The sequence below is a fragment of the Epinephelus lanceolatus genome, chromosome 18, assembly GCF_041903045.1.
Source record: "Epinephelus lanceolatus isolate andai-2023 chromosome 18, ASM4190304v1, whole genome shotgun sequence".
Lineage (NCBI taxonomy): Eukaryota > Metazoa > Chordata > Actinopteri > Perciformes > Serranidae > Epinephelus > Epinephelus lanceolatus.
This window is the reverse complement of record NC_135751.1, coordinates 14,283,899-14,295,584: the sequence shown is the minus strand read 5'-3', so window position 1 is coordinate 14,295,584 and position 11,686 is coordinate 14,283,899.

Genomic DNA, 11,686 nt, shown 5'->3' with positions numbered 1-11,686 from the left:
GCATTTACACCATGCTACACATGCCTACAGTTTGATGAGCCGCTGAGCAGTAAAACACTGCAGCCGCTTGTGACTGTCCACTTTACCATCCAATCAAAGTGGAGGAGGAGCAGGACCAATATCCCACCACAAAGACTAAACATCACATCACTAACAAAAATAAATAAATAAAAAGAGCAGAGGAGAAAATATTGAACCTGCACAGATTGGTGGGTCCGTCCTCTCTCCCACATGTTTGAACCTTCCCTTCATCCAGAGCAGGTACTCTACCTTGTGCTGACATTTTTACTCCCATGGATATTCTGTATGAATCAACTAGATGCAACTAAAGAGTCTCAATGGTAAAAATGCTGCACCCCTAATTGCACCTCATTGCCCTTATGTGTTCTGCATTTAACAATGAATAATTATTCAATGAGGGCTGACATGTACAGTAGAGACAGACAACCATTCACACTCACATTCACACCTACGGACAATTTAGAGTCACCAATTAACCTGTCCCCAGTCTGCATGTCTTTGCACTGTGGGAGGAAGCCGGAGTACCCGGAGTAAACCCACACTGACACAGGGAGAACATGCAAACTCCGCACAGAAGGGCTCCCACACCCGGGATCGAACCAGGAACCCTCTTTGTCACTAAAAAAAGCAGCAATATTCCTAATAGCCCAACAGGAATGCTTTTTTACAGAGCACTAAAATCAAAAGTAATCTGCAAAAACAACCAAAAATTGGTGGCAGTATCTCGCTGTTGAGCCTCCTTTAATCTCTGCAGGGGAAATTCCTCCACCGAAGACAGCCCTAAATAATTATAATATGATATAATATAATTTTCCCCACTTCCTTGTGTAAGAAGAAGAAGAGAAACATACTGTTTAAAAATACAAAAATTGAAGTATACATTTTAACTTGTTAGTTGCCAAACAGGGTTATGTTAGAATGAGATAAAAATCATATCATACTTGTAACACTTGGACAAACTAGCCTTTATGTTGCAACACAGTGCTGTGCATATCTTCACACCTCATCAACTGGTGTGGATGCTGACTATGACTCATGGTATAATATTATGTATTTAGCCATCAAGTACTCACTTTAACCTGAGTTAGGTTAAGAAAAAAGATTACTATAACATTACTATGGTATATACTATGGTTCATTGCTAAAATAACTCACATTTACTTTTGGTTTCAAACAGGACACGAATAACAATCCCCTGGATTAAAGTCCTGTGTTTGTTTGACCCATCTACCCACCCTCTAATCCTAAAAGGACTTTGGCACACTACATTCCCCCACTTCCCTCTTGCATCACAATTGCGACAGCCATTAAAGGTTGGTGCCTCATAAGAAACATAAATATAGGTCATAAGTGCTAGTTATACAATCAACTTATGCAGTTGTATTTTGAGGACAGTCTCAACTTCTGAGTGGTAAATCTGCTACTGTTAAACTGTATTTTGCAAGAATGGAAAGCTAGACAGCCATAGCAACAGTCACTAAGGAGGGAGGGAATAGCCTAAAAGGACCAGAGTGATGTCATGATTTAAGATGATAATTCAGATGTACTTACATAAAGGCCTTTGCTTGTGAATGAAGTTAGATGGTTATGGCTGTGCACTGAGCCACGAAGAGAAACATAACTCATCTCACCATTGGTCAGAAGCCAGCATCGTGTTGTGGTCTGGGAAGCCGTAGGCAGATGGAGGACGTGTCCTCTCTACCACCCACAACTCCACAGGACTCACTCACAAAACTAAAGGCCCAGCCTTTGAAAAACTCTGTAAACTGTTTCTCTCTTTGTGTGTATGTGCTTTTTAACTTTCTAATTTCCAGTTCCTGTCCCCAGACTTGTTCTGTTTGGCTGCTTCGCCTGCAGAATAAATAAATACACTTCAGCGCTATCAGTTTTCCATACTGCACGGCTCCCCCAGTCAACAGAAACACGTCAAACCGCGCAAATAAATAGCTCCCCTGTAACCCAAATAGCGTAATTGCTCAGATCCTGCGCCCCTGCCTGCTCTCTTCCTGAACATAAGAACCAGCCTAGGAGCTCCCTCTGCCCCCACCTGTGCCTGAGAACGGGAGACTCTGTCTACCCCGAGCACTTTAACACCTCCACCTCTATCCCTCCACTCACTCATTTCTGGAGCAAGACAGGGGGGTCCAGTTCACCCATGCACCCCACCAACCTCATGTCAAGCACTGTGCTACATCAGTTAAAGGAAAATTTAATGATCCCCACGGGGAATTAGGGGGTCATTCCAGCAGCGGATAATAGGATACAGCAAAGAATCATGTACTATATATAATAGCAAAGCAATAAGTGGGATTAAACATACACAGCCAGCAATTTTAACTGTGAAACAAATAAAGCAGCACAAATGAAATACATTTATGATGTAAAATATGATGTGCTAATTGGCAGCTGGCAATGCTGTGTGACAGCAGTAGCAATTTAATCAAAATCACATTTAAAGAAACATATGCAGCAGGCCACATAGTACTATGTGCAGTACATGTAAGTAAAAAAACAATCATAACTGACTAAAAACAATTACACCTTACACACTTTGCAGCTATATATCATTTGCTAATACAGAAGGTGCAGAAATGCATCATGGGTATATTTACAAGCCTGCCAGCTGCAGCTTAATGTAAATACATGTGAGTAAAGACCTCTGGGGTTGAGGTAGAAACAGTTAAATGCACTGACCTTTAACCCCAACCTCTTTCTTTAACTCTGACCTGCACCTGAACCCAAAACTCACACCTTCTCCCACAAGTCGCTGCTTTTACCCCGGGGTACGGCAGTAAACAGAGGGATGTTTCCCCTCCCCAGTGATATTCAATAGGTTCAGTGGAGATAAACTGTGAGGCACAGTAGTTGTACGCACCAGGCTCAGACCTCCTCTGTATGACCCCAGAGGTCACTGCAAAGCAGGTCTGCTCCACTGGACTTCTGTGAGAGAGCGGGATCATTTACGTTCATAGGGAGCAGAGAGTGCTCTGTGTGTGTGTGTGTGTGTGTGTGTGTGTGTGTGTGAATCAGGATGCTCCCCCAGTTCAAGCTAAGGAAATGAAAAGTGTTTTCGAATGTTTTCACAACCCGGGGGGGTTTAAGGACCTCGCTAATCACAACCACACGGCCAAAACCTGTTCTGACTCACTAATGGATAGACACCTACACACAGGATTACAGTATAACATGTACTGTGTGAAATCATAGTTTTCCAGTGCAAAACTATCTCATTCACAAATCTGCTTTTGATAAATTATGGTCAAAATAGGCTAACTTGAATTTCCTAGCTGGAGCCAGTGTAATGTAATATGAACTTCTGTACACTGTACCCACTAGCAGCTGAACATAGCGACGTGCCTTCCCTCCATCATGATGTAAACATAAACCCCCTGAATCCCATTTATATCAGCATCTAATCCAGCCTCTCTATGGACTCTAATGAATATTTATGCTTTCCAGAGTGTTTAGGTTAGACTTGTACACCGCTATCACTGGGGGCACGTCCGAGACGTGTAATTGTTTCCATCCACATTCATGGTGTTTACGCACGGAGCTTTGCCAGCAAAATAAATGTTTTCTAGACATGTAAACACAGCAGCTAATGGTAATAAGAACGATTCAGCAGCGGTATCATTACATGAGGCAGGTATACAGGAGTAGAGTAATTTGATAATTAATCTACAGTCAGAAGTTCTACTCACTCTAGTGGCCACTGGACGCCACGATGACCTCTTGGCAATGTCTTTTATAGGATTAACTAATACATTTGCTGAGGTCATAGTCTGTGCTGCAGACAGCCTGAAGCACTTCCATGTTTCTCTTTACATCAGCATGAATTTCCTGGTTCTCCACAGGTCCTTCACGCTAACCAACATTACAGCACAACAGTATGTTTAGGAAAAGACAGCTGTGTGGACAAGATGAACAGGTCGCTAATGAAGATTAATCTGCATTTTTATCACCTGAATCTGCAGCTCCCCTCAGCTTTACGGAGCTTTATCGTGAGCTTTAGCTGCCTGGCCCAAACTTTACTGTAGTGGTTCACACTGACTGCTCTTGTAGCGTTATTTTCAGCCGCAGCAGGCGGTAGTTTTCAGGGGAAAAGCCCTAAAAATCCACTGTACACTACCTGTTCAGCATCAAACAATAGATAGACACAGTTAGGGATGAGCTGGTGGACACAGTAGAGACAAATATTATCCTAAGGAGCTGGTAAAGACCCAAAAAGAGCTGAAATGGAAGTAAGGGCGTATTTAGCTTGTGTACCTTGATGTATTTCCAGTGTGCAGTTCAGGAAGGAATTAAATCAAATCATTTGCATTTAATTGGACTGCTAAAAAGTGGGCTGGCTTAGAATTTGGCATGATACCGACTTACAGTGGAGTCAAATCCTGAGCACGCTGTTTGCTCCACACACACCTCCCTTACCACTAGATCAGGGGGAGGATGAAGGAGAAATTAATAAATTAGATTGCCCAGTGATTTCTAAACACGAATCTTCATTTTTCTCTCCATATTGCTCTGTTAGCTAGCTACTACAACCCACAAATGGTGACGTGCACGTGTGGCTGGCTAGTCACCCACAGTCTCATTAGATTGGATGAACTTTAGTAAACGCCCCTGACTGCAGGATGAGTCATCAAAGCTTCTAAAGTATTTTACCTGGTTTCACAGAGAGAGAAAAGACTGGAATTTTATGTAAAATATTCTGATACAGAGGACAGTGGATTTAAACTGATAAAAAGCAGGCTTTAAAAGGCGATGATATGCGTTTTTTGCTGCCCCCAAGTGGCTAAAAATCAGTTATTGAGGCTTTAAGTAAAGGATCTAAATATGACATCATATAAAGCTGAAAGGTGCAGGCTTAATAATTCCACATATTTTCAGAAAAACAAGCCAATCTAGTGCCTCACACCTCTGAGTAAGTTTAAAAATTAGGCACAGTCAGAAGAAACAACAATTTCTGCCATCTTTGTAATATGCCCATGCAGACTAGCCTCTTTTTGGCAGGCGGTTGTCCTGCACTACTCACTCTGTGCCTCCAACCAGCCCAGCACCACCCCCACCTTGCCCCCGTTAGTGGCACACCCTCCTCTAAAAGCTTTTTTAATTATGGCAGCCATTAAAGCAAGGCTGGCTCTAGGCTCTGACTGATGGTAGTGTATGCACCACTGCTCCTCTGAGCTAGCCACAAGCTTACATGCACTTATATGACCACACACACTCACACACACGTATGTACAGTACATACAAATGCACACACGTACGAAATACACACACATATATAAATGCACTCGCAAAATGCCTAGACCAGACAACCGAACTGGCTCCAGTGGCATTAAATCTGTCTAATCATCTTTTTTTAAGTCTGCCAAAGTGATGGTGGCATGCCCTCATCTAGTCAAGAGACAGGGAAAGGACAGCAAGAAAAGAGCAAGGGAGAGAGAGCATGATAAGGAGAAAGGCAGGAAGGAAGACAGAAGAGGAAAAAGGGCACAAGGGAGCAGAGCTATAAAACACTGTTTCCATGTGTCTCCCTAAAGAGAAGGTGTGCGTCTGCTGCTAGATTGTTCAGATAAAAAAAATAAAAAACTATGCTGCAAAATAAATGCAGCGCTAAAGATAGAAAGGGCAGCATGGTGGACGGGATGACTCATCCTTCGAAAACAGATAAGTACACTTTCAATTATCGATCCCCCATCATAAAACTGAAATGAAAATGGTGACATCATGTGCTTGATGAGCTGCACTGCTGTTGCCTGAGCGTAACGGGAAAACCTAAAATAAGTTTGAGTTCCTCAACTGAGTCAGCCTGAGTCAGACTGCTAAAATAACGAGTTTTTAAGATGTACAAGTGCAAGTGCTCCCAGGCTGCTTCTACCTGTGAGAATGTGTCTGTGTTTATGAGATCCCAAGGCCGTCTGGTCTACATAAGACACTAATCCAATTGTCACCGTTCTAGGAGACGTATTCGACCCCAAGGCTTCACAGGGTCACGCTCGCTTCCTGTTTGGACCAATGGGGAGACTCCATCAGTGGTCTGACAGGCTGCTACAGCCACTCTCAGGTTACACTAGCCGTGTCTGGGAGCCGCAGCTCCCGAGGGTAGTTTTCAGAGGTGTCCATATGTGATGTTGAAGTAGGGTGGGGCTCTGGGAGGGTCGCACAGCCACAGAGTTGCAACTCTACCCACTTCAAAGGGTCCCTGTCCTTCGTATCCCTGAGGGCACCCTGCTGTTTTCCCTCTGTGGCCACCCCCAACCGGCTGGCCCACCTCACAATGGTGGGTGACGCAGGGCCCCTGCTCAAAGGCCTTGAAGTTGGACACCTTCCCAGCAGCCCGGCCTCGTGACCTTCCCTGTGTGTCTGATGCTCAGAGCATCCCAGCTGATGGTCGCTCTACTTTGATCTACCCTTACAAAAAAAAAGTGTAACTCGAGGATGCCACATCAGGACCATAAGACTTCCTCCGATATCACCATATAGACCATATGGAACAACCTGCTGCGGCTACTCTGTCTTTAAAAGGAAGCTCTTATATTATATGTAGGTTGAGACATACTGCACGCCTGTCCATTATCAGGACAAAAGAGGAGATGTTTGAATGACCACAACAAAGCCTCACTTGTTCTCTGGGTTATGCATGTGAGAGGGCCTGGTGACGGATGAGCCTTTAAAAAGGTTAGATGAGCGATTTCCATTATGCGATGACCCATACATCGCCCTCTCTTGTTTGCATTTTCCTACTTTCCAGTCTCACTTAGAATGAAAAACAACTTCCAAAGAAGATGTTCCATTACTGCAAATTAGAGTCCTCATTTAATTACATCACAGTTTGTTTTATTGCTATTTTACTGTGTCTAGTGACAGCACTGCGGGATATCTGAGGAAAATGTAGACCAGACTTACAAGTTAATGGGCCATAACTCTAAATACTGCTCATAATCTCCTTTAAACTCACATTTTCCAGGTGATGGATATGTTAAGAAGGCCAAACTTCCAAAAGGCACCTTCATTGGGGATCAGTGGAGCATGACCTCGTGACACAGAGTCTATTTTTCTCTGTAGCTTAACCAACAGTGATGGCCATCACTCATGCTGATTAAGTAAACCCAGTGTTAATAGATTTTCTATGGAAAGGCTTCTGACAAAACTACAAATGGATTCAGGTTGAGCCCCTGAGGCACTCCGCAGTGATACATGGCTCCACTAACGGTTCAGGAATGTTTGCGAGCGGACCAACTGGCTTGTTTAAGGTCAAAGGCCACATAAAAAAGCCAGATTGTTTTAAACTGTGTCATTCGATTGACACTAGAGGGAGTTTGAAGGAAAACCCATCATGCTACACAGTGGGAATTCCTAAACTGGCTCTCTGGGCTCCCTGTGATATTTATTTTCAGTATTAGAGGGAGGTTAAATAATACAGGCAGGGGGAAGGTGCCCAAGCTGAAATCCACTGGTGTTAGGGCTGAGTCATTCTCACGTCCCCCATGTTGTCAGAACCCAAACAAACAGCAACTCTGAGTCACTAACATCTTCAGACATGCCTGGACCCAAACATGAGCTGTGGACAGGCCAGCAGGCAGAGACTCACGACTGATCACAAGCACATGAGGAGAGGATGACTTATACGGCTGAAACTGTGAAAAGAGTTCACAGATTATCAGAGATCAAGTATCATCCAGTGTAAGTATCGGTCTGGTGTTCTGTCTCCTTCAATTAAAACTACCTCCCTAGCATTTTGACTTACTTTCACAGAACAATAACTGTGCAGTTGGAATTTGTCTTGCTGTTATAGCGGTGTTTGTTTGGAGAACAAAAAAACCTTGTGCATGATGGTTATACTCTTGATGACAAAGCATTTTTGACATTTTCCAATGAGCTTTCACAGAGTTTTATTAGCCTAAAAAGGTTTCAGGAATTTTCTCATCCCTCAGCGAGAGTGTGTGACTCCTAACACTTTCATTTCTTCCAGTCTCAGTATGTCTGTCTGTCTGTCTTGGACCACAACCACTTGTGGGTTAAAAGCATAAACTTTGCCATAACAGTAGCCCATGTTGTTATCTAAATCTTCATTGTGGCCATTTTCAAATATCTCACTCTCAGCTTGTCAGCCTCAGCTCGACTTTGTGAAATTGGCATAATGCCATGAAGCTTTGGCAAAGGTCACATTTCTGTTATTTCTTCTTGCTTTGATACTGTTTGTCACTTCTGCTTTGTCACGCTGTCAAAGGTCCTTACATTTGCAAAGTCTGACCATATCTGAACAATTACCTTTCCATATTTCTTGACCTAATAGGTTACTGGATGCTGCTCTAGAATAATATTGCAATCTTTCAGACATTGTATTGTACAGGCCAGCACCACCCCAACACCATAACATCCATAATGCTCTGACACATTTAACCTCCTGAGACCTGAACTTTTGTTTGGTAGGCATTTTTAATTTTTCCTATCTATTTGGGATCAGTGGGACCCAATAAGTATGAAAAATTCAACATTGTCAATGATGACTAAGTCGCAATGTCTTCAAACGGGCATTTCCTAATTAATAGCATCTTAGCTCATTACTGTTGCTAAAATTGGCTAAATTTGTTGCCATATCAAACTATAAAAATTATTAATCATAAAAAACAAGTTTCAACCATAAAATGTGATTGGGTTTTGGACCTTGTCCTTTTTTGGGTCGGGATCGGCTGTGGACTGACTTGGCAGAGATGGCTGCCATCTTGTTTTTACATGGATTAGTGTATTGTGCTCTTATTACCACTAGATGGCACAAAAAGTGTGAATGAAGTATAAGGTCAAGTAAACTCAAAATGTGATTGTCCACATATGAGGACACAGGGTCTCAGGAGGTTAAGTGAGAGTGTCCACCTGCTAGGCTTTACTTCATCACCATCAGCATCTAGGCTCCTGGGGGTATAATTGCAGGTGGAAGAGCTAAGAGGCAGCTAGACTACTAAAAGGAGATACAAATATATTGCACCTTTTACTGGCACAAAATTGGGGTCTAGGTTCTCTTGTTTCCAAGTTGATCAAACCAAAGTATTGCATGCATGTGCTAGTCTATTTATGCCTCACTGTTACTGTACAGACAACACTACAACAACACAACACTATGCAGTCAAACAAACCACCTTTTTATACAGTCAGACGCCACAACACAAACATCCTCACATGGTTATAGAGCACAAAAATATACTTGAGGCCCACCACAACATTATTAACATCATCAATTCTATGTGCTATAAAAATAGCATTAGTTGTAGCCAGCATACAGTAACCACTTTCACTTGATATCCATTACACTGACAAAAATGCACTCTATAAGGCTGGGACAAACTGCACTGACAGCCCACATGGCTTATTATCTGTGGCAGTGTGCAAAAAGAAAACACATGGGACACACATTAACATGACACAATACACAAACCGTCTAAACAATAACACTTAGGCCCTTCATTGACAGCTATTAGCCAGTTTGATTCTACTCACAGTCACAGAAGGAAAAAGGTCAATGACAGTCTCATGGTCCAGGTCCTCCCATCACCGCACCTGTTCCTCAGGTGTGTCTTCAGCCGACCTAAAGCAAAAAAGCTCCCTTAGCATGCAGCCGGTGTGACAGGTAATGTCAAACAGATACACACCAGTTTGAAGACGTCCAAAAAAATCATCCTGATATGGACTTAATAACGCAAATGCATCCCACGTGGTGTTGGCAGTAATCCCATTCAGGTTTTGCTTCCAATATGGCGCCTTGCCAGGTGAAGTTCAGCAGACACATTATGGGCACTTACTCCATCATGTTGTGACTTCTTCCTGCAGCACAGTCAACTTCCAGACTCACTCGTTTTAATGGAAGAAGAACACATTGATACATGACACATATGGACGGCACCAAAACCTTCTTTACCCTTCGCTAACGTGTAGTTTGGCTGTTTGTTGGCAACCAAACTACACTGATGCAACCAAACCCATTAGCTCTAAGCAACCAATCAGAAAGCAGGGTCAACTGCGGTCGATTTTTGCGTGAAATTCTTGATTATTATTATTTGTATTTTAATATGAATTATTCTTATTAGATATACGTTCATACTAACGTTTGATAAAGAAAAACTAAAATAGAAAATTAAAGGTAATTTTTGGGGCCTTTAGACTTAGGCTCTCAGCTGTTGTTCAAATTCATGTTAACTATTGGCTAATGGTGTTTAATGTCAAACATGTCAGATAGCATATTATTTGTTTGTCTGAGAAGTGTCCTTCCTCAAACCAGTGATGAAAAGTAACGAAGTACATTTACTCAAGTAGGCCACTGCACTTAAGTACAAATCTGAGGTAGCACTTTTATTTTTCTTGAGTATCTCATTTTATTCTGAGTGTAATATTGTACTTTTAACTACACTACATTTATTTGGTACCTTAAGTGAGGCGTACTTTGAAGATTTAGATTAATAATACTAAATATAATCAACTAATAAATTATAATATATTAATGTGGATAAAGATAAGACTTTATTGATCACCTGGTGACATTCACATGCACTATATTTAGAAATACTTCTGAAATTGACAATTCTGCATAATAAGCACCCTTACTGGTTGGACTTGAAGTACATTTTGATACTAACACTTCTGCACTCTCAATGGAGTAAACTTTTGAATGCACAAGTATTTCTATATTGTGGCAAAACTACTTTTACTTAAAGAGGAACAGCAGCTCAGTTTAGAATTCTAATATGTCATTTCCACGGCCCAGAAAAGTTCAATTAATATTTGTGAACATGAGCTACTCTCTCGTTAAACCAGAAACCAAAGCAGTAAGTCTCAAATTTGTGATGTCATGGAGTATAAAGTCTGGAGCTGCTCCATAGACAATGAATTGGAGCGTGATTTTATGGGCCCACAGAATATTTGTTTTCCTTTTTATACCCAAATGAGCTTTATTCTATTTTAGTGTTTGTAGTTATTAGACAGAAAACGTACCCATATACTCAGAACACTCCCCTGGCTGCTCTCTATGTCATCTAGAACATCTCTTTTGGGGCAGCTCCAGACTTTATGCCCTATGATATCACAAACTTGAGGTTTAGCACTCTAGTTTTTGGATTTGGGTGAGAGTTGTTCATGTCTGCTAATACTTTTGGACTGCCCTAGACCATATAAATAACATGTATACATTTTGAAAAGAGGTGTAGTTCCCCTTTAAGTAAAACTCTGTGTGTGCTTTTTCCACCACTGTCAAAAACTGGAGTGTTAGACAAGTGGGAATGTTGTCCTGTTTGTGACACCAGATGCAAAGTAGGAGGAGAAACGTGTTTGTGAAATGTCTGTACCAAATCACATGACTACACATGCATTTGTTTTTAAGATATCTCACTCTATCTGGGCCATCTTTATATGCAGTCATTGTCTGGACCAAAGTGTTGGACCAACACACTGGCCAACAATCCCTTCCCGCAGCCACACCACACTGCTGAAAAGATTTGCAGAAACATTTGGATGGAACCAGCCTCTGTGTCTGAGTCTCCTTGTCAAGGTCTGGAAGTAATCCACTCCTCTTCAATAAAGAAAGAAAGAGGGAAAATTATAAAGCTGACAAGTCCCAAATGTGATCCCTTGCCTGCTGCAACGCAATTAACCCTCTGTGGTACATTTAAAGTTC